This window comes from Typopeltis vanoorti, chromosome 7 (assembly GCF_054136105.1).
Source record: "Typopeltis vanoorti isolate ZY-2024b chromosome 7, IOZ_Tvanoo_1.0, whole genome shotgun sequence".
NCBI classification, from domain to species: Eukaryota; Metazoa; Arthropoda; class Arachnida; order Uropygi; family Thelyphonidae; genus Typopeltis; species Typopeltis vanoorti.
In genome coordinates, this window is record NC_143555.1 from 27,546,807 (window position 1) to 27,573,716 (window position 26,910).

General features: G+C 35.3%; 1 protein-coding gene and 1 non-coding gene across 3 annotated transcripts in view; both read left to right on the forward strand.

The window, feature by feature from the left end:
• Nedd4 (E3 ubiquitin-protein ligase Nedd4) overlaps nt 1-26,910 on the forward strand; it is a 523,801-nt gene that overhangs the window by 194,944 nt on the left and 301,947 nt on the right. The window lies entirely within an intron of this gene.
• LOC150104535 (U6 spliceosomal RNA) lies at nt 12,565-12,670 on the forward strand. Its single transcript, XR_016548639.1, has one exon. It is a non-coding gene; the product is annotated as a U6 spliceosomal RNA (small nuclear RNA).

The following is a 26,910-nucleotide window of genomic DNA, read 5'->3' on the forward strand; positions in this document are numbered from 1 at the left end:
GTCGTTGGGGGGGGGGGTACGTGGCAATTTTCAGCTATGCATAATTAAAGGAGTCATATTTTTCAATAAACAGTGCAATTAGAGACAACTGGGATAAAACGGCACTAACTAATGAATCACATGCCTTCTCCAACAGAAACAGCTGTATAAACCAAGCAAAACCATATGTTGCCGGTGGAACATATGGTTTTGTTTGACACCACCCCCATCGTTAATGTGTTAAAACTAAGAAATATATAGTGAATGTGTTTCAGTTATTTTGGAATTCGGTTGAAGGGAATTAGCATTTCAAACTCAACTGTTGAAATGCTAATTTGTGTTTGATTCGCGTTATCTTTTGTAAATACTGCACCAATCATATGCAGTTCTTCACTGCTCTACGTATCTCAAGTATTGTAAATTACTGGTAATTTTTGCTTGAAATAATGGGAAAGAAGATGACGCTATTTGGGTAGATGACTTTGACGGTGCACACAATGAAACTATTCTCGATGTCAAAAGTAGTGATAGCGAGTAGGAGCTTCTTGGTAAGTCGCACGATTTTCAGTTTTTTTCTGAAAACTAGTTTCCGAAAATTCCTGCACGTATCTTGCAACATGATTTTTTAGCTTTAATTTTGGGAAAAAAGTTAGAGTTATATTCGAGTAAATACAGTATTTTTTTTTTAGCTTTCAAATTCTACGTATGGGTCATTGGTTAAAGATTTGATTTATAAAACCCCCAAAAGAGAGCAATATAGCAAATACAAGTAGCTGTAAGCAACAAGAAAATGTTGATATTGCATCTGGATCAAATGAAATTGATAAGAGTGTGTCGCCTGACATCTCTAGAGAACCAAAATTTAAAAATAAATCATATTTTTTGTTTACATGAACATATAAATTCAAATAAAATAGATATTTAATTTTAATTAATATTTTAAATTAATTAAACTGTCAACTGACCACCACCTTGTTGTGTGCACTCTACTGCTTCAGAAACCAGATGTTACCATCAATGCTGGTAGGCCTAAGCAGCTATACCACGTGAAATGGGAGGCATTGGAAAATGAGGCTGTGAGGAAGAATTTTGCAGATGACATTTCCTCCAGGTTCAAAGAGATTCCCAAGCATACTGCAGATGTTGAGGAAGAGTGGAAGCTGTTCAGAACAGCTGTCACTGCCTCTGCACTCTAATGCTGTGGCAGAAAGTGGCTCAGCGTGGCAACGGGCAGTGAGAAAAGGACACCTTGGTGGAACCAAGAGGTTCAAAAAACTGTCCAGGCAAAAAAGGAGTCCTACCTAACATGGCTTAGGGTCAGATCGCCTGAGATGTGTTTGCAGTATGCTGAGGCATGAAAAGCTGCTGATGAGGCAGTAAAGACAACAAAGCAGAAGGCTTGGGAATCCTTTGGAGAAAGATTAGATTCATCCTATGCAAATACAAACAAAATATTCTGGCAGACCATCTGCCGCCTTCGAGGGAGGAAATCGTGCACAGCAAGGGCAATTAAAGCCTCTGATGGTGCATTTTTAACAACGGAGAAGGATATCCTCCACAGATGGAGGGAATACTTTGAGAGCCTTCTTAACCCGGGTGGCCCAGCAATTGTGGACATCCAAGAGGTGCAGATCGGGGCAATGACTAGTCTCACAGCAGAAGAGGTCCATTTAGCAATCAAATCGCTAAAATCAGGCAAGGCTGCTGGCGATGATGAAATTCGGCCCGAAATGCTAAAAGCCTTAAATCGAGATGGTGTTCTCTGGCTGACTCGAGTGTGTCAGGCTGCTTGGATATCTGGGCGAGTGCCAAAGCAATGGCAGACAGGCATAATAATACCAGTCTTCAAGAAGAGAGACCAGAAGGATTGCAGTAACTATCGTGGCATCTCTCTGCTCAGCCTGCCTGGGAAAGTGTATGCTAGGTGCTTGGAAAGACGGTGCAGGAGCATAGTTGAGTCAAAGTTCCAGGAAGAACAATGTGGCTTTCATCCTGGTAGAAGCACAACTGACTAAATCTTCACTTTAAGGCAAGTCTTTGAGAAATCTTGGGAATATGCCAAGAATGTCTGCATGTTTTATGGACTTGGAGAAGGCATATGACCGGGTTCCCTGGGATCAGCTCTGGCAAGTAGTACAGGAGTATGGAGTGGATGGCCAACTATTAGCTGCCATCAAGTCCATGTATGAATGCCCAGAGTTTTGTGTCAGGGTAAATAAACAGCACAAAGTCTGAACCTTTCACAGTTTCGGTTGGCCTCCGCCAAGGGTGTGTTCTGTCACCTCTCCTTTTCATAATATTTATGGATTGGATTTGATAGGCACAACCGAGGTAGTGAGTGTGTCAGAATTAGAAGATGTAGCATTGGACGTCTGCTTTTTGCAGATAACCTAGTTCTGCATAGCTCTTCCACAGATGAACTAAGCAGAACTAGGTCAGACACTGGAATGAAGATCAGTGTGGCCTAAACTGAAACATTTCTGGTCTCAAGACAACCATCCCAGTGCACCCTACATGTAAGTGGAGTCCCAATGAGGCAGGTGGAGAAGTTTAAATACCTTGGGTCCATATTCACAAATGATGGAAAATGGGACGTAGAGCTAGATACTCGAATTGGCTTAGCAAGCTCAATATTGCAGGAGCTTGGCCATTTGGTAGTATTAAAGCAGGAGTTAAGCCAGAAGGCAAAGCTGGCTGTCTTCAATACAGTCTGTGTCCCCATCCTCACCTATGGTCATGAGAGTTGGGTAATGACCGAAAGAATGCGGACACAAATCCAAGCGACCGAAATGAGGTTCCTTTGAGGGGTTGCGGGGCTGATAAGACTCAACAGAGTCAGAAGCTCTGCAATTCGGGAAACCCTCAATACTCAACTGCTGCTTCTCCGTGTTGAGAGATCACAGTTGCGTTGGTACGGGCACCTGGTCAGAATGCCACAAGAGAGGCTCCCTCAGCAGGCCCTCTTTGCCAAGCCAGAGGGTGGGAAGCCACGTGGAAGGCCAAGGACTCGCTGGATAGATTATATCCAAAACCTTGGGTGGACGCGTTTGGGAATCCCACCAGAACACCTGAGCTTGGTGGCAGAGGATCGGGACCATTGGAAGTTCCTCTTGCAGCTGTTGCCCCCACAACCCAATTAGGAAAGGTGGACCTTGAAGATGTATCTATGTATTTTAAATTAATTTATTAATTTTAATTAATTAATTTTTTAATCATTGAATTTATTTTTAGATTAATCAATTAGGGGGTACTTGGTAATAATGAAAATTTAAGAAGGGGTACACGATATCCGAAGTTTGAGAAACACTGCCTCAGAGGAATGGAAAGGCAGCTGCATTAAATTGCCTATAATCCCTTATTAAGGGACTCAACTCATTTAAGGACAGATGAGAGATGTATGTGTCTTGGTCATCTGGAAATGAAAAACATGGCCATTGATTGCTACTAGAAACTGTGTGCTTAATAGTTGAGTTTATTCATGCATGAAAAAATTCATTTTAATAACTTTTATAAAAAAAAAAAAAATTCCCTCCTACTTACTAAACCTAATTATTTCTATATCATGGCAAATTTGATGTATCTTGCATTACAAAGATAGTCCCATTCCATGCCATTTGATTAGTTATGTGTGCTTGTAATATTATATTTGAATTAAACATGAATACATTCATATATAATTCAAATATAAAAATTGAGTTCCATTAATCATGTATTTACAAATTTTTCATATGCTATACAGTAATTGTTTTGAATATTGGAGAGATTTGTTTAGAGTAACTGTTTTGCATGCTGCAGAAAGATAAGAAGTGGTTTTTATGAAATAATTAATGATCATTTGTAGTCTGTGGTCATTTATAGTAGTAGGTTTCTTTTTGTTTATATCAATGCAATAGTGCCTGCTTGTTTAGTGAATTGCTTATTATTGTATATTGTATTGTTCAAACAGTGCATTTATGTGGCAGTTATGTGCAATAGAATATTAGTAGCCAAGAATATCTTTGTTTAGAGAATTTAACACAAGAGATTTTGTGAGATGTGAGGTATGAGATATATTTGTTACTGAGAGTGAACAACAGTTTGTGAATTGAAATTGAGAATTTGAGAGTCTGCTTTTTTGTGTGTGTGTGTGTGAAGGGGGGGGGGGGTTGTTTTGAAATAGTGCAGAAGCTCCAGTCATTGTAAAAAATGCATGATAACAGAACGGTGAATGTTTATTCACAAACGTGTGTCACTGTTAGAGAGAATGTAGATGGGGTGCAGTAGCTGAAGTATGCAAAGGTGTATGAGTGATGAACAATGACATGAAAAAAGTGGTCAGAGTTTAGGAGAATGATGATGTGGCCATAATGAAAGAAATAATGTACTTATATGACATCTTTCACAGGACAAGGCATGTGCTTAGGCATCTGGTAAAATGTTAGGTGGTATAGAAAAGAAAGGGGAACTAAGAGGGAAGAGAAAGTATTAATGGAAATTTCATAAGAGTTGCTTAATGAGGAAGTGTCATAACTGTGTGTTTCTGGTGTAAAGATTAAGGTAAAGTATTATTCAGCAGTGCAAACACTGCTGTACTTATAACCACCCTTGGAGGGTGGAGGAAAGCCAGTTTGAAAACAGCACACATTTATTTGTGAACCCATCTGTTAGTTGTCATTTAGACTTAGTAGTGTTGCATTGTTGAATTTTTCTGTTGCATGCATAACAGAAAAATTCAACAGTGCAACACTACTAAGTCTAAATGACAACTAACAGATGAGTTCAGGAATAAATGTGTGGTGTTTTCAAACTGTGACTTTCCTCCACTCTCTAAGGGTGGTTATAAGTAGTATTCTTCAGTGGTGTTTGTAACCTTAAATTTGTTGGTTTGTGTTGTTGCTGCTTGTTTTTCCATTGGTGTTGGACATCTTGAAAATAGTATCCACAAGGAAGCACATATCAGTGGTGCAGAAAACTTTGATTCAAAGTTCAGCTTTTGCTCAGCAGATATGATGTGAAAATTGTTATATGTATGCATCAAAAAAATGTAAAAGGTTTATTGTCTGCAGAGTGAACAGAAAACAGAATGCCATGCATTCTGTTTAATTCATTTCATACTGATGATATTTATGAAACATTGCAAGTTTTTCCATACTGAATTAGCTCAGAACTTATTATTGTAGCAAGTTTTCTACAGGTGGGTATAACAGATCACCTTAATAGGGCATAACCTCTAAGATAAAGGAAATAATAAAAATAATAATACAGGAGGGGGGGGGAGGAAAAGTGGGAAGATTATAGTTTGCCTGAAGTCCTGGTTATTGGATATATGATAAAATGATAGTGGAAAGTGTTATCACTATTCTACACGAAGAGAAGAAACTTGTAAAATTTTAAATTTGGAACTGTGGTATGTCCTTCATAACCTCTTCAAAATTGCAGCGGGGAAAAAACAAAATAAAATGCGAAACAGTTTTATTGTCATAAAATCAAAAGTTGTTGACAATATACAACTCACTGACAATTTTGTCAGGCTCCAGTAGTAGAGAACTTATCATCAATGCTAAGAGAAGTTATCACTGTCATGAGATGTGCTCAGCTTCAATTAAGGTTCCTCTCCTCTTTTTTTTTCTGTTAAGTTCAGCTTATGTGTAACTAGCCGAATCATATAGCTTTCATAATACAATCCTTTCATGCATTTCATGCATCTTCTCTTAAGTATCTTATATTCTTTTGCTGTTCATTAAAAATCTGAGTGAGTGAAACTATGGTCCACAATGTACTATTGTTCTGAACAGACTTTATCATAACTTACTTTATCATAAAAGTTTTATATAATATCTGAACCCCCCACCCATGAATGTAAACCTATAAGTACATTGGTACCCTTAGGGTGGGCTGGGGATTAGTGTCCAGAAACTCTGCTTTAGAGACCAATTGTGGAACAATTTCAAGCATTTCATATCTTCAGTGAGGTGATGGTCCTGTTGTAGGCAATTAAAATAATTAAACAACCTAAATACAATTCATAAGCATCCATGCCTAGTAATCAAATCCACAACCAGTTTGGTTAGCCAAGTGGGCATTTCCACTATCTCAAGTGAGAGAAATTTCATTGGCTGTCATGAGATACCACCCTGCTTTAGAGGCTGTGTGAAGTGGCTAGTAAAGTTGATAAATGCTTAGTGTCTTCAGCATGGTTTTGTTTTTTCTAACCCATAGTCCACTTATTGTATGATTACAGCCTCTTATATTGTGGGTGTGATTCACATAAAAAGTCGTCTGTAGTCCAGTTTTGGACACCATAGAATTTTATAAGGTATCATGACTTCTTTCTTCTTATAAGTGTAGCTTATAAGAAGAAAGAAGTCATGATACCGTCTTCTAAGTGTAACTTCTTTTAATTGAGCACAGTCTTCTAGTTTTGTTATTGGTTGTCTTTCTAATGTGATTTTTTAACTTAATTTATTTTGAACCAAAACACCCAAATCCTTATATTCACTTAGTCCTTTCAGAGTCTATGTGTATTCATCTACAGTATCAGTTTTCTCTGTCTCTTTTTGGGATGCAAATAATAATATTTACTTTTGAAATGAAACTGAATAATGACAAAAAAATTGCATTTTTAAAATTTGCTTAAAAGGTTATTTATTTGTTTAAGGAGATCGTTAACAAGCTGAAACCTTACTATGCTAAACTAATTCCAAATATATGGATCCTAAACTGTCCTTTGGAGTAGTTGATAATATGGACAGTCCTATTCATAACTTATTTTAACAGTATTACAACATCAAAATAGAACACTAAATTATAAAAGGATGTTTACTGACTAGCTTATATTTCACTGGATTTCGAACCAGCATTCTCAGAGCACATGTTGCAGTTTACATATGACAATCAGTAAGTGAAACCCATTCAGTTGTAATGGACAAAAGGTCTAAGTCCTAATTGAGAACCCTCTAATGTTTAAAAGAAGTTATTACAGCTGAGTAGAAATTGAATCTTAAGATAACTGTCTTCCAAATTTTTGACAGATGAATGTACACATACTTGTTCTGGTTAGAAGAATGCTTCATAGCCATTACTGACTTTTAAAATAGTGTCTCTGGCATATAACAACTTTTATATAGCTCAATGGTTTTCTTCCATCTAATCCTGTGTGAAAGAGTGTTCTAAGCATGCTCTTCCAGTTACCATAATAATGGGAGCAAATTGTATTTATGTTCTCTGATGCAGATGTTAATGGATCCTCTTGTCTGTTCATTGTAGGCCAAGTCACAGGGCACTTCATGTACTCCAAGATGGGCTAGAGGATGTAGTTGATTGGAGTTGCTAATTTGATGTGGTTTGAAAGTGGAGTAAAGGTTATGTTTTATTAGTGCCTATCAATATGGAACTCTCCTACAGTAATGAACTGTTTTTGACTATAGTTGCTATAAATTAAAAATGCTGGAAAAAAGACATTAATGAGGACAATGGTCCAGTGATATCATCAGCTTAACTTTATGGCCTTAACTCTTCTGAAAGCAGTAAATCTTTCGAGATTAATTTATAATAGTCCCCTTTGAGATTGATATATGTTTGAAGATTTGGTTAAATATGAAGTTTAAATAAAAGCAAAATGGAAATTTGAAATTATCCATTTATTTATTTATTCGTATGGCATTAATAACAAAACATGCAGTACAATACACTCAGTTTAAAAACAAATAGAATTGAGTCATTTTAAGAAAAAATAAAATTAAAAGGTTATATCCAATTGAAATGTGGAAAGGCAGCAGGAGTAGATGATGTTCGACCAGAAATGCTGAAGTATGGTGGTATAAGAGTCTTACAGTGGCTGCACTGCATAGTTCAGAAAGCCTGGACAGAGGGAGGAATTCCTGATGATTGGAGTAGAGCTCTCATAGTACCCATATATAAAAAGGGAAATAAAACCTAATGTGAGAATTACAGAGGTATTTCCTTACTGAGTGTTCCTGGCAAGATCTATGCAAGTATACTTGAGAGACGGTTGAGAAGAATTGTGGAAGAAAAGCTTGGTGAAGAACAAGCTGGATTCAGGCCAAATAGAGGCTGTCAGGATCAGATCTTCACTTTACGACAAATAGTCGAGAAAGCATGGGAATATAACAGAGATCTGTATTTAAGTTTTGTCGATTTGGAGAAGGCATATGACAAGGTGCCAAGAGAGAAGCTATTCAATACGCTGCAGTTGTATGGTGTCAACGGGGCATTATATCAAGCAATACTTAGTCTTTATTTGAGTTGTAAGCCAGCAGTTAGAATTGAAGGAAGTACAGGAAGATGGTTTAATGTTAAATCTGGTGTGAGACAAGGATGTACATTATCCACTCTGTTATTCATTATCTATATAGATCACATTATGAAGGAAAGTGGTATTAAAAATGATATCAAAATTGGAGATGTTAATGTCAGCTCTTTGCTTTATGCGGATGATGTTATACTTCTAAATAAATCCGCTACAAGTCTGCAAGATTCTCTGACTAAATTGAATAGCTGTTGTAATAGATATGGTATGAAGGTCAGCATTAAAAAGACAAAGATAATGAAAATAGGCAGAATCATTGAAAATGTCAACTGTGTTGTGAATGGAGAACCTGTGGAACAAGTGAAACATTTCAGTTACTTAGGCACGATTTTTACTGAAGATGGTAAATTAAATATAGAAATAGACAACAGAACCAGCAAAGCTGGTATGGTAGGAAGTCAATTGAATAAATTCATATGGAATAAGAGAGAAATTAGTCAGAACACTAAATTAGCTGTATACAAGACAGTATTCAAACCAGTTTTGACTTATGGATCTGAGAGCTGGGTCAGAAGTAAAACACTTGATCAAAGACTAGAGAATGCAGATATGAGAGTCCTGAGAAAGATTATAGGTGTGAACAGATGGAATCAATGGCAATATCATATTAAAAATGAGCATATTAGGAAAGAACTTGACATTGTCAGCATCTAGGAATGCATTAGCAGAGCTAATCTCAGGTGGTATAGTCACTTAAACAGAATGGGCGAGGAAAGATTAGCAAAACAAGTGTTCTCTGCCAGGTTGGTAGCAAAACGACCCAGAGGAAGACCAAGATATAGGTGGATTGATACGGTACAATGTGCCTTAGACGATAGAAATATAAGATCTGATAATGTTGGAGTCTTGACAAGTAACAGACTGATTTGGAGGAAAATTGTAGATATGAAGTTAGTAATGATGTAATTTTTTTCATGTAGCACTATCATATCCTGTACACCCTTAGAGGGTACATGGCAGGAATTTGATGATGATGATGAGGTTATATCCATATTAGTCAAATAGTTCATAGCTTTGGGAGCAGCACTTAGAAAGTCCGATTTGTCTCTTGAATATGCTCTAAGATAACATTGGGTCACAATATGGTTCACAGTTTGTCTTTGAGCTCCACAATCTCAATGTGGGGACAATTGTTTACCCCATTTAAAATGCATATTCGTGCATACACCATGACCAGTTCATATTCTATTAAGCTGAGTCCAAGATTTTCGTGGAAAGTTTGAGCAAGCATCAAAACTTTCTTGCAATTTGTTAAGAAAAAAATTTTATAATATCATCTGTTTGGCTCTCCCACTGTTCTTGCCACTTTTGCTTGAAGTCGAAGTTAGATTGTAATAGTTGTTGGGAGATCTAAGTGTATTGGTAGGGCTGTGTTCTCCAAGATTTTCTTATATTCCTGTAAGAGAACTTTAGTCCTGCACAGACTTGGTGGAACAATGTTGCTAAGAACTAGGAGCCAGTGTTAGGGCATTGATTTGATTGTGCCAGAAATCAGCCTCATTGTATTATTTAGTTGGTTATCAACAAGTTTAACATGTGTGCTATTTAGCCACGCTAGTGAGCAATATTTGGCAACAGAGAAAACTAGTCCGAGAACTGTAATCTATAGATTATTGGTTGTTGCTCATGTTGTTCCTATTAGTTTCTATATCATGTTATTACGGGTTCTTAGGTGTTGCTTATAAGAGAGCGTGCGGTCCAAGGTCGTGCCCAAGTACGTTGGAAACTTACTATGTCATAGTAGGCATCCTTCAAAGCAGATATGCAAAGTGGCATCTGCCATGTGATTATTAAGGTTAAAGTTTGATACTTCTGTTTTGTTTGGATTGAGCTGGAGCCTCCATATTTTGTAATATTCACCTATTGTTTTCAGATCTTCAGCCTGACTCATGTTTTTGTGTCGAGTGATGAATGCAATGTTATCAGCATAACAGAACTTGTGTGAGATGGTAGCATCGTATGTGTATAGATTATGAAGTAAGGGTGCCAAAACTGACCCTTGTGGAAGACCATTATTAAGTTTTCATTGTTTGGGACATTTTATTTCTTAATATAAATTAAAAGAAACATTCTGTGAGCATAGTGAAAATTAAGTGTGCAGTCCGTTTACATGAAACACTACTAAGAAATTTATATATAAGAGACCTTCACGCCATACTGTGTCATAGATTGCTGTTAGGTCCAGGAAGACAGCTGATGTTTTTTTCTTGTTTTTGGAATCCAGCTTCTGTATATGATGTTAAAGTAAGCATTTGATCACAGCAATCACGTTTTTCCCTAAAACCAGCTTGTTCAATTGGGACGTGTTGCATGATTGGTGTGGACAATCTGTTATACAAAAGGCATTCTAACATTTTATAAATGCAACTCAATAAAGCAATAGGTCTATAACTTTTTTTTGCCTCCTGGAGCAGTTTTCCAGGTTTAAGAATAGCAACTATTTTTGACTTCTTAAACTGGCTATGTAGTTGGTTAGTCATAATATATCGGAAAAGAATCCAGAAAGCCATTTTATAGTATTTGGTCCGCTATTAATCAGGAATTCAAGATGGATACCATTGAAGCTTGGGACCTTTCCTGCTTTGACATCTTTTATAACTGTTTTTACTTCATCTGTAACAGTGGCAGCCTGTGAAGTTTTAAGTGGGGGTGCTGCCTATACAAAATTTAAAAAAAAATCATTCTTTTTTTCCTAATTAGTAACCAATTTATTAATAAATAAATCTGTAGATTTATTAATTAATTATTATTAATTTATTATAAATAAATCTGTAGATTTATTTATTCATAAATTGGTTACTAATTAGGAAAAAAGAATGATTTTTTTTTTTTTTAAAATTTTGCATAGGCAGCACCCGCACTTAAAACTTCATGGGCCACCACTGATCTGTAATCTCTATAAGATTGAGGCATATTGTGAAAAAGCAGGAGCATTTGTTTTTAATGCTCTAAGTTCTTTCTTAACTTTCTTAGTATGTTCATGGTCCCTAGGTGCCTTGGCATATTAATGATTTGATTAGCTATTTTCTCGGGAGAGGTTGTTATGTTTTTTCTTTTAGGTAGGTTAATTGTGGTGGATAGTTTTTGGAGAAGATTCCAAACTTTTCTACTTGATTGTTTGCAGTCAAAGTTTTCAACTGTATCAGTCCATTTTTTTTTTTTTTTTTTTTGAGATGAGTTCAGATTATGTAGTAATTCATCTGCTATTTCAGGATCTTCACTTTTGAGGAACTCTCTATAAAGATTTTCACTCTCTTCATTCCATCCGGGGACATAATATTTTCTGTAACCTCTAGGGATATATTTTTTCGTAGTTGATATGATTGCTCCTATGAATCTCTTGTACTCTGCAACTCTGCCAGGTATCCAATGAACACATTTATCCAATTCATTTGCAAAATTTCTCCAATTTGCTTTTTTAAAATTCCAAAGCAGTCATGGAAAGGATCTTGCTATAGATAATGTCACACCAATTTCTAGTAACACAGGTCGATGTTGACTGTGTGGGAAGTTAGAAAGTACATATAGTCTTGCTGGTAATGGTTGCCCTTCTGTGTTTAGTGAAACAAAACAAAGGTCCGGATTAGACTCCATTTGCCATGCATCAAATACAAGATGTATATTATTTATTTCTGCCCATTGAATGAGGGCAGTTCTGCAGTCGTTGTTATTACGATACTTCCATTCTTCATGATGGCTATTAAAATTGCCAATCCATACTGTTGGATGTTGATAGATGAGTATCACATCTATAGTCCATAGTGTTAAAGGAGGTTTATAGACATTGACTATTGTTATGTTGTCGATTTTCACACTCACAAGATGGATGTCATTATCACATCTCGTTGTGAGGACGAGAACATTTTCTATATCGTAGGAATATATGTTGCAATGCCATAATTCCGATGGTATTTAGCACCAATCAGGATGTAAACAATTATTTTTCCTTTTCTGTTAAGGTTGTCTTCATTTTTAGCATGCGTTTCTTGAAGAAGCACAACATCAATGTTATTTTCTTGTAGTATTTTGCAGAGATAATGAATCACATTTTGCTCTGTTAATTCTCTCAATATTCAGTTGACACATCTAAGACTAAATCCCAATTTTTTGTCAACATCATCAATAAAATCAGTGTCATTTGACTGCATGCCTTAACCAGGAGAACTAAGTGTTAGATCAGCTGCCAAATCATTCTAGTACAATTAGCATTACCCAGGGTGCACCACAAGGAGGTAAGCTAGATTACATCCAAAATTATGCAAAAACTATGTAATAAAGGTAATAATGAATGTATCATATAATATAATTGGAACGATATAGAGAAGATTAGCATGGCCCCTTCGCAAGGATGACACGCAAAATTGTGAAGCATTCCACATTTTTTTGCTGGCCTGGTTGGCCTAGTGGTTAGCTTATCCGCTCTCCAGCCAAAAGGCTATGGGTTCGAATCCTGCCATCGGCATGGATGTATGCCTGTGATTTTCTGTGAAAATACTAGCGATGGTTGTGAGCGGTAGATGCCATTGATGTAGTTGCGGTTCATTGTAGTTGGTGAATTGAGTGGTGGAGACAGAGTTGTAGAGTAGGTGCCCTCCTTGGAGGTGTCATAATAATAATAATTATGATGACAATAAATAAAATATAATGAAGATTACAACATGGTAATTAAAATAAAATATAAAACAACTCTAAACGCAAATTTAGAATGTGAGGCGAAGTAGAAAAGATATATTTAAAAGATGTGAGAAATCTAAAAACATAATAAAATAAAAATGTATACAGTTAAAAATGCTACTAAAATGACAAAAAAAAAGGGAAGGGGGAATGTTTTCATGGAATGAAAGACCATTTCAGTATTGCCATCCGAGATTAATGGTGCTCCCTGTATATAGACTGTTTCATTGAGCTGTGATGTTTTGATTGATAGAAAGCATTTTTTTGTGCATATTTACATTATCAAACTGCAAAACCATCAGAGAGATGATGTAGGGATGATAAATGTTAACTGCATTGCAATCCATTTTTATTGCTATGATCTCTGATACATCATCATCATCAAATTCCTGCCATGTATCCTCAAGAGGTGTACAGGATATGATAGTACTAAATGAAAAAAATTACATCATTATTAATTTCCTATCTACAATTTTCCTCCAAATCAGCCTGTTACTTGTCAAGACTCCAACATTATCAGATCTTATATTTCTAATGTCTAAGGCACTTTGTACCGTATCAATCCACCTATATCTTGGTCTTCCTCTGGGTCGTTTTGCTGCCAACCTGGCAGAGAACACTTGTTTTGCTAATCTTTCCTCGCCCATTATGTTTAAGTGACCATACCACCTGAGATGAGCTCTGCTAACACATTCCTGGATGCTAACAATGTCAAGTTCTTTCCTAATATCGTCGTTTTTAATATGATATTGCCATTGATGCCATCTGTTCACACCTATAATCTTTCTCAGGACTCTCATATCTGCGGTCTCTAGTCTTTGGTCAAGTGTTTTACTTCTGACCCAGCTCTCAGATCCATAAGTTAAAACTGGTTTGAATACTGTCTTGTATACAGCTAATTTAGTGTTCCAACTAATTTCTCTCCCATTCCATATGAATTTATTCAATTGACTTCCCACCATACCAGCTTTGCTGATTCTGTTGTCTATTTCTATATTTAATTTACCATCTTCAGTAAAAATCGTGCCTAAGTAGCTGAAATGTTTTACTTGTTCCACAGGTTCTCCATTCACAACACAGTTGACATTTTCAATGATTCTGCCTATTTTCATTGTCTTTGTCTTTTTATTGCTGACCTTCATACCATATCTATTACAACAGCTATTCAGTTTAGTCAGAGAATCTTGCAGACTTGTAGCGGATTTATTTAGAAGTATAACATCATCCACATAAAACAAAGAGCTGACATTAACATCTCCAATTTTGATATCATGTTTAATACCACTTTCCTTCATAACATGATCCATATAGATAATGAATAACAGAGGGAATAATGTACATCCTTGTCTCACACCAGATTTAACATTAAACGATCTTCCTGTACTTCCTTCAATTCTAACTGCTGACTTACAACTCAAATAAAGACTGAGTATTGCTTGATATAATGCCTCATTGACACCATATAACTGCAGCGTATTGAATAGCTTCTCTCTTGGCACCTTGTCATATGCCTTTTCCAAATCGACAAAACTTAAATGCAGATCTTTGTTATATTCCCATGCTTTCTCGACTATTTGTCGTAAAGTGAAGATCTGATCCAGACAGCATCTATTTGGCCTGAATCCAGCTTGTTCTTCACCAAGCTTTTCTTTCACAATTCTTCTCAACCGTTTCTCAAGTATACTTGCATAGATCTTGCCAGGAACACTCAGTAGGGAAATACCTCTGTAATTCTCACATGCAGTTTTATTTCCCTTTTTATATATGGGTACTATGAGAGCTCTACTCTAATCATCGGGAATTCGTCCCTCTGTCCAGGCTTTCTGAACTATGCAGTGCAGCCCCTGTAAGACTCTTATACCACCATACTTTAGCATTTCTGGTCGAATATCATCTACTCCTGTGTCTTTCCACATTTCAAGCCTTTTGATGGCTTTTTCTACTTCAAGTATGGATATGTATTCCTGACTGCATGCCTGGTCAGTGTTTTTTACCGCTGTGCTGTCATTACTGCTTATTTCATTTAGCAGTTTTTCAAAGTAATTACTCCATACTTCAAGGATATCTTTTTCTCCTGTTTTCATGTCACCTTTATCATCTCTAACTCCTTTTACAGTACTCTTTCCTCCATTCCTAAGCTTCTTCAACAACCTCCAGAATATTTTGCCACCTTCTTGATATTTATTTTCTATATTCTTGCCAAAGTCCTCCCATGACTTTTGTTTAGCTAGTTTTACACAGTGTTTAGCATTCTTGCATTTGTCTCTGTATTCTCTAAGAGCTGATTTATTTGCCAGGAACTTTTGATATGCTTTCTTCTTTTCCTTCACTGCCTCTTTAACTTCCTGTGTCCACCAGGGAGTTCTGATTTTTTTATCCTTGCACACAACCTCACCACATGGCTCTCTGGCAGAATCAATCAATGTTTTCTTCAGAGTTTGCCACTGAATCTCCAAGGTTTGATTCCTGTTCTCAAACTCTTTCATTTTCTTTTCAATAATCTTTCTGTATTTTAGTCTACAGTTCACATCTGAGAGCTGCTCAACTTTTATTCGCTTTAAAACTTTCTTACATGTTATTCTTTTTAATATGAAATTCAATTTTATCCTGCTCAAGACTAAATAGTGATCACTTCCGATTTCAAATCCTCTGTACACTCTGGTGTCCTGCACCAGGGAGAAAACATCACCATCAACAATAACATAGTCAATGAGACTTTTCTTATTCCTAGCCTCTTCTCTCCATGTGAATTTGTGCACATTTTTATGTTGGAACATGGTGTTAGTAATAACCAGTCCATGTCCTGAGCAGAAATCCAACAGATATTTGCCATTATTATTAGCTTTGCTCTTTTCTCCAAATTTTCCCAAAATATTTTTGTATGCCTCACAATCATTTTCTACTCTGCTATTTAGATCCCCAACAAGGACCAACTTTTCCTTTTTCGTTGTGTCAGTTGCTTTTTCTAAAGTGTCAAAAAATTCCTCCACTTCTACCTTAGTAGAACCTTCTGTGGGACCATAGGCACAAATAAGTCTCGTTGTCCAGTTCCCCATTCTTATATTTGCCCACATTACTCTACTTGAGACTGACTGCTATTCAAGAAGATTAGCCTCGTATTTTGTGTTGAATATTATGGCTACTCCTTCTTTTCCTTGATTGTCATTGCCTGAATATAACATTTTGTATTTATTGCTCAGAAAGATCTCACCAGTTTTGGTCTTTTTTGTTTCAGTCACCCCTATTATGTCGATCTGGTACTTATCTAATTCCTCAGCTAGCTCCATTTCTTTGCATTCAGGCTTCTTACGTTGATAGTACCGATCTTTAACTCTGGTGATGTTGAGTTGGGGTTTGTTTTCAGATTTGTTCCAGTAGCTGACTTTTCGCTGTTCGCCCTGGTTCCCTGGCGAAAACAATGCGGACCCAGCCGGCATGAAATTTTTTCATGTTGTACCATCATTTTTTATTTTGGTTTAACCAATAAGAATACAATTTGGTCGGCTAAATCCCAAATTGCCAGCCCATCCTCGTTCGTTCAGTATCAAAGTAGATACCCAACAGGGTTCACCACGAGAAGGTGAGGATTGGACATTAGGTCAGAAGCCCTGGTCGGTTCTCCGCATTCCTTTAAAGGCTATGTGGAGGTCTCCTTTCAGTTATACAGCTTTGACCGTTAAGCACCCCTTGGAACCTTGCTGTTGTAAAGTTCATATTAAAGAGGTATGCCAATTCCCTGGAACATTCCCTTAAGACTTGTTGTGATATGTCATCAAATCTTATTGCCTTATTGACATCAAGGTTATTTATTTCCTCAAATACCTCCTTCTTACTCAAAATTATTGGGAGATATTATTATTAGGAAATAAGATAAGATTTTTTTATTTGTCCAAAAAGGGTCATCTGTTTTAGTCTACTGGGAGTCCAGTGGACTAAAACAAATTACTTGAAGTAATCTGCTGAAATGATTAACTAATTAAGGTTAGAATATCTTGAGCGTTTAGTTTTGTATTTGAATTGAAACATCACGTACAAATAGACTGTCCATGATGTTTGTTTTGGAGACATCAACATTAGTGGAAAGAGGCGTGGCATCAAAGGAAGTAAGAATATTATTATTATGTAACACCTCCAGGGAGTCCAGAGACTCATTGAGGCAGGGCACCTACTCTACAACTCTCCATCTCCACCAGCCGCAACTACCTTCATCATCTATCACCAATTGCTACCCCTAGTATTTTCACAGACAATCGCAAACATCCATGCCTAGGTGGGATTCGAACCCACAGCCTTTTGGCTGGAGATCGGATATGCTAACCACTCGGCCAACCAGGCCTGCATTATTGGAAGATAGGTTAAGATATTTTATTTGTCCAAAAAGGTTGTCTGTATTTTTGATCATAAATTTCGAAATTTATATTAATGATTTTAATAGGTTTCACTTATTTATTTATTCGTATGGAGTTTCCTCCCTTTCTCCCCCGTCCCTATTGGGGTGAGTTGATCCCCCTCATGGGGGGTTAAGTATTTATGGCTGTAGATCTGTGTGTGTTCACGGGGCCGGTTTGCTTGTTTGCGGGATGAAAAACACCAGATAAACTGGCGGAAAACCTTACTACCCGTGGCCAAGACCGGCTAACTTTGCTATGGCTGAGGAAGATCCTCAAGTTCCTCACGTCTTCAATGGGAATCGAACCTGGGACACTCCTTCCCCACTCATGTTGCGAAGCGCACAGCCGCTAGGCTAACCGCGCGGACATAGGTTTTCGCTGAATTTTAATGAAGCAGATATTGTGGTATTTTTATAAGATATAATGGGGCATGTAGGATAACCTTTTTTGTGAATCTTTATTTGACCATAGATTGTACATTTAGTTAGAGGCAGAAGTTTTTTTCCCTAGTTACGTTGTCTATTTGAACAAAATTGATTTTTGTTTATAGTTATTTATATTGTATTATAATATAGTTATTTAATGTGTACAAGGCAGAGCACAATTTCTTTCTTGTTTATACTGACAGTTCAAAAATTGAGATCTATGTTAGTTTTGCTGTTGTATATTTCCTTACTTTATTAGATTATCCAATTAGATCCTACTTGATTGTAGTGATTATACTGCAGAGTTGTATGTAGTTAGCTTGCACTGCTACTAAAAGTGTGCTTTAATATACCCTTAATGAGTTCTTTACAGGCCATTTCCTCTCTTGTGTACAGTCTGCATCTGGTGCTTTGTGATATTCTACAATATGAAGGTTCTTAATTTTGATATTGAATTGTGCTGGATTTTCAGCCGCATCAGGATTAAAGCAATTGCAAATGCAGAGGTAGCTTCTAGATCTGCTCTTGTTTTATCCATATACTGTATTTCAGTCCTTAGTACAGATCACAGGCAGTTTATAAGATTATAGCTGATTAACCAATGCGGTCAATTGCAGGAAGCACTGATAAATAAATTGCATGAGATTAAGTCTAAAATTAAGCATTGGTAATCTGGTGAACATAGAAACAGAAGAGAAGTTGTTCTTGCTATTCTATGCATAGGTCACAGTTATCTAACACATTCCTATCTCTTGAAGGCTGATGAACAGGGAAAGATGTGCCCCACTATTTGCCATGTTCTGGTGGAGTGCCAGCACTTCACTCAAGAAAGGAATGAAACTTTTACTAATCTGACTTACCATACTAGTGGTGGTGGTAGGCAGTAGATGGCGTTGGTGTAATTGATGACGGAAACAGAGATATGCAGAGTAGGTGCCCTCCCTCGAAGAGTCTTAGGACTCCGTGGAGGTGTCGTGTAATAATAATAATAATCTGGCTTACCATATACACTCAGACAATCAGGCAGAAATCGCAAAAGTTTTTGACTTTTTTTTTACAAAGAATTAATTTATACAACCACTATTGATTATAAATTCTATTTTGTGTAGACTCCATTGCTTAACTTTATTTTTCGATAACGTGCTTTATGTGCATAATGTTATTAAGTTATATCTCTGTTACTATTTATTATTACCTTGGGTGCCTTTGGTTTGGTGCAAATGTAATCTTTGCTGTCTTTTGCCTATAAACTAGAAATCAATCAACTTCACAAGGCTTGCTGTTGAGGACTTCATTGTTCTTAATTCTAAATGTTTTTACTTGACATAATCAAAATCATAACTCCCTGAGATTTTTATGAAGTAGATCATTTGTTGTTTGTTGTTTCTAAATCATCATTCATCCTTAAATTGATGTATGTACTCTTCAAGAGAAGTGCAAGAAACTGTGACGGTAAACATAAGAATTTACATTAACTTCCTATCAGCAGTTTTCCTTCAAATTAGTCTTATCTGTCAGGATTTAATATTGTTGCATTATATATTTCATTTTTGTTAATACACTTTTAACTGCATCATTCCACCTATATCTTTTTCCTCTCGCTGGGTCTTACTTTCCTAAAACTAATGTCTGGTCAAGTAGAAGGCAGGGCAGAAATTGTGTACATCTGTTATAAAAGTGTATTTGTTCTTTTCTTACAATAAATGTAATAAGTTTTAAGATGATATTGAAAAATTTGGTAAATTTTAATTTAAAAGTAAACAGATAAATTTTTAAAATAGCCTCATCCATGCTGGTTAGAATTTGGACTGATGTTGATATAAATTTTTATATAAAATCACTCAAGAGATCAGTCCTGGTGGCTGGCGGATTCATCCTTATCCTCTGTATGTACGTTCACTCTGTATGTAGCACCAGCCACCATTCATTAATTAACATTTTATTCAGAACTTGTTGAATTAAATATTCATCCTTTTCATTTTCTTTATTCTAAATTTTTGAAATAATGTGCTTTTGCGCACACACACACACACACACACACACACACACACACACACACACACACACACACACACACAGACACACATATATTTTTTGTATGTGGTAATCCTATACATCATATGTTGCACAGCCATTCAATTGCGTGAGTACTATGATGAACAAAATGTTCAGGATTGATAGCATTAGCTTTAAAGACTTGCAGATTTAGGAAATAGATAACAGGGAAGACTTCCAAAAAAACACCAAAGAAAAAAATGATCGAAAAAAAAAATTAAAAGGAAGAAAAATTTGTTCTGTGAAGTAGTGTTGAATAGCTGCTGCATGTTTTAAAAGAGAAGAGAGTGCGTATGTATTGTGTGTGTAGGATTTCAAAAATTCTGATGCTGATGAACACTGACCATGAAAATTTGTAGCAATATAACTAGCAAAACCAGAACAACTGTGTGAAAAAGAGTGGATTAATGAGTGAAGAGTCATTAGTCCATCGAATTTCCCCTCCTTTATCCAAGTATTTTTAGGATTGTTTTTAGAGGCACCATCCCAAATGTGAGATCTTCATCAACAGAATTCTCGGTTATATTTGCAGTCAACTTGAAAAGTCACATGGTCTGCCATCTGACTTGTGCAGATAGGTTGCTGACTATTATTCAAGTCACATGTTTGTCTGATGAGAATCTGATGAGATGAGAATCAAAGATCTATCAGTCATCAGACAAATGTGTGACCTGAGAAAAAACAGGCTGCTTGCTTTACACAAGTTACATGACAGACCATATGATGGGAACTGGCTTTGTACAAATACAAACAGGAAACTAGAGATATCAATAGTAACCATTGCATTAATTAAAGATGCCAAGAAACCATATTCGTGGTTTAATCCTTTATCCCAGTATATGCAAACAAAGTTTGCATCTGAATTATCTTCAGGACTGGACAACTCGTATATAAAGGCTAATGACTTCATTCACTTGCCTTAGTATCCCATAATGCATAGCACATAACCTTTCAGACAAGTATAATCACTACTCAGACTGGTTTCAACCTTTATTGGAGTTTCAACAGTGGGAGCGAGATCCTGAGGTGATACCAAGGTTGAAGTAATGCAGAAGTCATATCTTCATATACGGTAGCCAAAAGGTGTTACATCTTATTATTAAAATACTCTGGATTAGAGATGGATGTTGAAAGTTCTTTAATTAATAGTATAACCAAGTTAAAAAAACTTTCAACATCTATCTCTAATTCAGAGTATCTTAATAATAAGGTGTGACACCTTTTGGCTACTTGTATATAGAAATATGACTTCTGCATTACTTCACCCTTGGTATCACCTCAGGATCTGGCTCCCACTGATGAAACCTCAATAAAGGTTGAAACTGGTCTGGGTAGTGACCCTTCCCATCATGCATAGCATTATACATGTCTGAAAGGATACATGTATGTGCTTTGCATTATAGAATACTAAGGCAAGTGATGTGAAGTCATTAGTCTCTATATATGAGCTGCCTAGTCCTGAAGATATTTCAGGTGCAAACTTTGTTTGCTTACACTGGGATAAGGATTAAACCAAGAATATAATTTCTTGGCATCTTTAATTTATAGTATAACCAAGTAACATTACAGATTCCCCAAACTGTTCTATAGGATTTTTCAAAGATGGGTGACATAAGCGAGATCCCCCTGATGATGAACAGTGGTAGAATCAATACTGACAATTGTTTTAGTTACAAATTTGAAGGTTCCAAGCTTCAAAGAAACTGCTTCTTCTCTATTATTTAGAAAGTAATTGGCATGAGAGAGATGATTGGATTGTAATTTGGTGTTAGAAATTTGTTGACCATAGGAATGGGTCAAATATGGACTAATTTAGAGTGAGTGAATGTGCACATGAAATATGAAAAGTGAAAGTGCAAAAAACCAGTGGTAAGGAGATATTGTATGGAGATTCACTAAAAAGAGGTGTACTTAATGAGAAAGTGACAAATGCAATGCTTCCTAGGCTTGGAAAATCAAGGGTATTAGTGAAGCTGGTGGTTTTCAGAAGGAAGAAGTGAAAGAGTTGATTGTATGTGCAGGCACAAATGATTCGAAAGGTGAGAAATATGCAATGAGAGAGGATATGAAAGAGTTGTTGAAAGAATCAAAAAAGATTTTGAGTCTTTTGCCTTGGTATGATAGTGCAGAAGAAGGACCATGATTATTGCTAATGAGTCAATGAGAAGATTGTGCAGGAGGAATGTATGCAGTTTAAAGATGTATGGAGTGAATTTGATGGATAAAAGGACTTCTATATGCTTACTTAATGGACTGCATTTAAATGGTTTTAGAGTTAGATGTTTAGAGAACGTGTTGATCAGTGAGAAGAGTTTGGAAGTGCAAATTCAGACAAACTATAGAGGCGATGGGTGGGGGAATGCAATTGATAAGAGTGAGTGTGAGAGAGAGAGAGAGAGAGAAAGAACTGGCAGTGCCTTTGATGGAGTTTACTCTTAGTCTTTTTTCTGAACAGCTTCCAAGTGAGTGGAAAGAGAGTAGTTCCATTACATAAAGGCAGCTCAAAGATAGAAGAAGAAAATTACAAACTAATGAGTATCTCAGGAGTGGTGTTTAAGGTAAAATCTAGGAATGGGTGGATAGAAATATGATATTCTGTGGTGGGCAGCATTTCTTTGTGCCTTAGTAATGTATTCACATTTTATAATAAGTGACAGTAGAATAAAAGATTTTGCTGCACCATGTTACAGGTGGACTTTGCAAAGGCATTTGACAGAATACCACATGAGGGAAATTATTACATAACTTGCAAATAAGAATGGATATGAAGAGAGGTGGAATAGATGGTGTTAGAATAGGTGACAGACAGACATTAGAGAGTATTATATGTGGAGTGGTATCAAGACAAATGTGCATGACTAGAAGAGTGCCTCAGGACTCTGTACTAGGGCCACTATTTAATTTGTATGTATAAGGGGGACCGGAAAGTAATCATTTTTAATAGGTCATTTTTAGCCAATTGTTTTTTCTTAAATAACACATAAATTATTAAATTTGATTTTTATTTAAATATTAGCATTACTTTTCTATTTAAAAAATCTGTTTTTTTTTTTTTTTTAATATGGTGGACTTTAAAGTTGAAAAGCACCATTTACATCATTGTATACTGTTTTTGTTTCACCAAGGAAAGAATTTTGGACAAATCTCCTAAACCAGTGATGGTTTAGGAGATTTGCACAAAAAAATTTTGATCTCTTTGATCGTCCTCGATCTGGAAGACCTCTTACTCTAGATGACGATGCTCTTAAGACTGTCGTTGAATCAGATCCAAAACAAACCATACAAGAATTAGCAGAGAAACTTAATTCATCATGGTCAACTGTCCAAGAGCACTTACATAAGAGTGGCAAGGTTCTTAAACAGGGTGTATGGGTACCGCATGAACTGTCAGAAAACAATAAAGCACAGAGACCGGCGATTTGCAATTCATTGTTGACCAGACAACAAAATGACTGACCCCTTTTTGGAACGAGTCGTAACTGGTGATGAAAAATGGGTGCTGTATAAGAATAATAAACGCCAAAAACAGTGGCTTTCTCCAAATCAAACTCCAATTCTAACACCTAAAGATGTACTTCATCCACAAAAGGTTCTGTTGTGCGTTTGGTGGGATATTCATGGAATTATTCATTACGAACTCATGGAACAAGGTAAGACTATCACAGCAGCCATCTACTGTGAACAATTAGAGCGACTACATCAAGCATTGTTAATGAAACGTCCTGCGCTTGTCAATTGAAAAGGGGTAATTTTGCAGATAATGCAAAACCACATTCTGCAAGAATGACTCAAGAAAAAATTTGGCAGTTAGGTTTGAAACTTCTAACACATCCTCCATATTTGCCAGATATTGTCCCTAGTAACTATCACTTATTCAGGTCTTTAGAACACAGCATAAGAAATAAAACCTTTCGTTCGCAAGATGATGTCCAAAGGAATTTGATATCATTTTTTGCCTCCAAAGAAAAAACATTTTTCAAAAAAGGAATTCTAAACTTAGTAGATTGTTGGAATAAGGTTATAATTAATGATGGCAATTATAGAATTGAATAATGTTAATTGTTCTTTAATAAAATTTATATTAAAAATGTAGTTAAAAAAATTGATGACTTTCTGGTCCCCCTTATATATTAAACAATATACATACAAAAAAAAACAAGCTAACTACAATATCATATATAGTGGAGTGGACAAACAAATACATGCAAAAGCTGGTGTAATGATTTGGATCCATAAATCAATTAAAGCAAAAATAACTCATTATACATACTGGAATGAAAGAATATTAGAAGTGCGATTAAAATTAAATAAAGAAAATTTAACAGTTATTGGAATGTATGTCTCTGAAGAAGGAAAAGAAAAAGAAAATGATTACTTTTACAAAGAGTTACAAGGAATATATGAAAAATTAAATACAACAGACCATATAATTATAGCCAGAGATCTTAATGGCAGAATAGGAATGAAAAAATTAACAATAATATACAAAAATTTGGAGAACCAACAGTGAACAAAAATGGAAAGCAACTCATTGATTATACAATATATAATAATTTAAAAATAATGAATACATTTTACAAACATAAAAATATACATAAATATACATGGTGTGCAAGAGGACAAAAATCAATAATAGACTACTTTATAGCAAATGAAAAAGCAGCAAACCTCTTCCTAGACGTTAAAGTTAGAAGTCTAGAAATTGTCACAGATCACTATTTAGTACAGCAAAACTAAGATTTCCACCAAACTGGCTAGAAAAAATAAACAACCTAGAGAAACGAAATCTAATTACAAAGAAGACTACTAAATGATTCATGTATGAAAAATTTATACCAACAGAGGATTAATAACTACTTAGAAAAAATACAAGAAAATGAAGAAATTGAGAAAGAATGGAATAATATAAAAGAAATTATCCCATCAGCAGCATATGAAAGTCTAGGAACACATAAAAAATATCATAAAAAAAAAATCACATATATATGGGACAATAAAATAAAAACAATAATTGAAAATAAAAAGCTGGCTTTTAAAAGATGGTTAAGTAGTGAAAAACAAGATGAAATTGAATATAAAAAAAGATGGGCAATAGCCAAAAGAGAAACCAGAAAAAGAGACAGAGAAAGCTGGGAAAAATTTGTATCATATCTTGAAAATGACATATACAAAATAAGACCCAGTGCCTACAAAATACTAAAACAAATGAATGCAGATATGAAAGAAACTGCAAATATAAATTGTGAAATAGATCTAAAAGAATTCTTGGATTACTTGACAGATCTTTGGCCGGATAATACTGGCATCAAAAATAATTGTAACAGAAACTTACAAAATACCTTAAATGATATGATAACAGTGAAAGAATTCAAGGCCAATCTAAATAAAATAAAAAATGGCAAATCAGCAGGAGAAGATGGGAAAAACTTCGAACTGCATAAATTTGCTGGAAAAAATTTCAAAGATTATTGAAATTTTTAAATAAAATATATACAAATGGACAAATGCCAATAGAATGAAATACAAGCATAGTAATACCTATATTTAAAAAGGGGATAAAACAAAGCCTGCTATTAGTTTATTGAATACATGCTACAAAATATATAGCAGAATACTTAATGAAAAACTAAAACTATACAGTGAAAAAATATTATTAGAATGTCAAAATCTATTTAGAAAAGGATGCAGCTTTCTGTTTAAAACTACTTATAGAAAAAAGAAGAGAATTTAATTTGGAAACTCATCTTTTGTTTATAGATTACGATAAAGCATTTGACAAAGTAAAAAAATATATACTGTTTGATATATTACAAAGAATAAATATACCTAATATTTTACTACATGCAATAATGAATATATATAAAGATAATGAAATAAAAATAAATGTAAAGTTGTCTGAAAAACAATCTATAAGCCAAGGAGTAAGACAGGGATGCCCTCTGTCTCCAGCACTTTTTAATATTTACATTATTGAAATATTAATACAGTGGAACACCTTAAACAATCAAGGTATAGAAATTTCCTGGAATAACAAAATAAATACGCTATTATTTGCAGATGATCAGGTAATAATATCAGATAAGGAAGACAATTTACAAAGAGCCATATATAATTTAAACAATATAGTAGAACAGTTTGGAATGAAAATTTCCATAGATAAAACTAAAACAATGACATTTTGTGGACAAACTCCAGTTAGAAGCAAAATAGTCATTAATAATAAAATAATGGAGCAGATAAATACTTTCAGTTATCTTGGATCTGAAATATCATATGCAGGAGAAAAAGACATAAAATTAAAAACTTCAAAATTTTTACAGATTATAGGCCTGATAAATAGAACACTCAACCCAAATATAGTACAAAAAGAAACACGCTTGAAAATATACAATACTTTAGCAGTGTCCACATTATTATATGGCAGTGAAATTTGGGCAATAAACAATAAAATGAGATTTATGAGAAGAACTGCAAAATACGCATTATTAGATCAAAAAAGGAACGAAGACATTTTAAAAGAACTAAAACCAAAATCAATAGAAGGAAAACTAAACAGTTATAAACAAAAATGGATTGAACATGTAAACCGAATGTCCAACAAGAGATATCCTAAACAAATACTAAAATATAAGCCAATTGGAAAGAGAAGGTAGGGTAGAGTTCAAAAAAGGATATTGGATGGATAATGAGACCAGAACAGACCAATATGTATTAGACTCATAATTAGTGTTATGATGATGTATATTAATGATACAGTGAACAGTTTAAGTGGGATATTCAGTTGTTTGCTGATAATGCAAAACTGGGGAGGTCAATAGTCAATAATGGTGTTGTAGATATTCTGCATAATGAATTAAATAACGTTGTGGGCAAAACATAATTGTTGTCAATTTAACATTGTAAAATAAAAGGCTATGCATATGGGGATGAAAAGATTGCTTACTGTGTATCATACTGATGTACAGGATTGCAGGAAATTAAAGGAGCTTAGGATTTGTAGCTGATGGTGTGACAGAAATTTGCATTTCAGTGGGTATATTGCAAAAGTTGGCAGAATAGCTCAAAGGATTGTTAAATG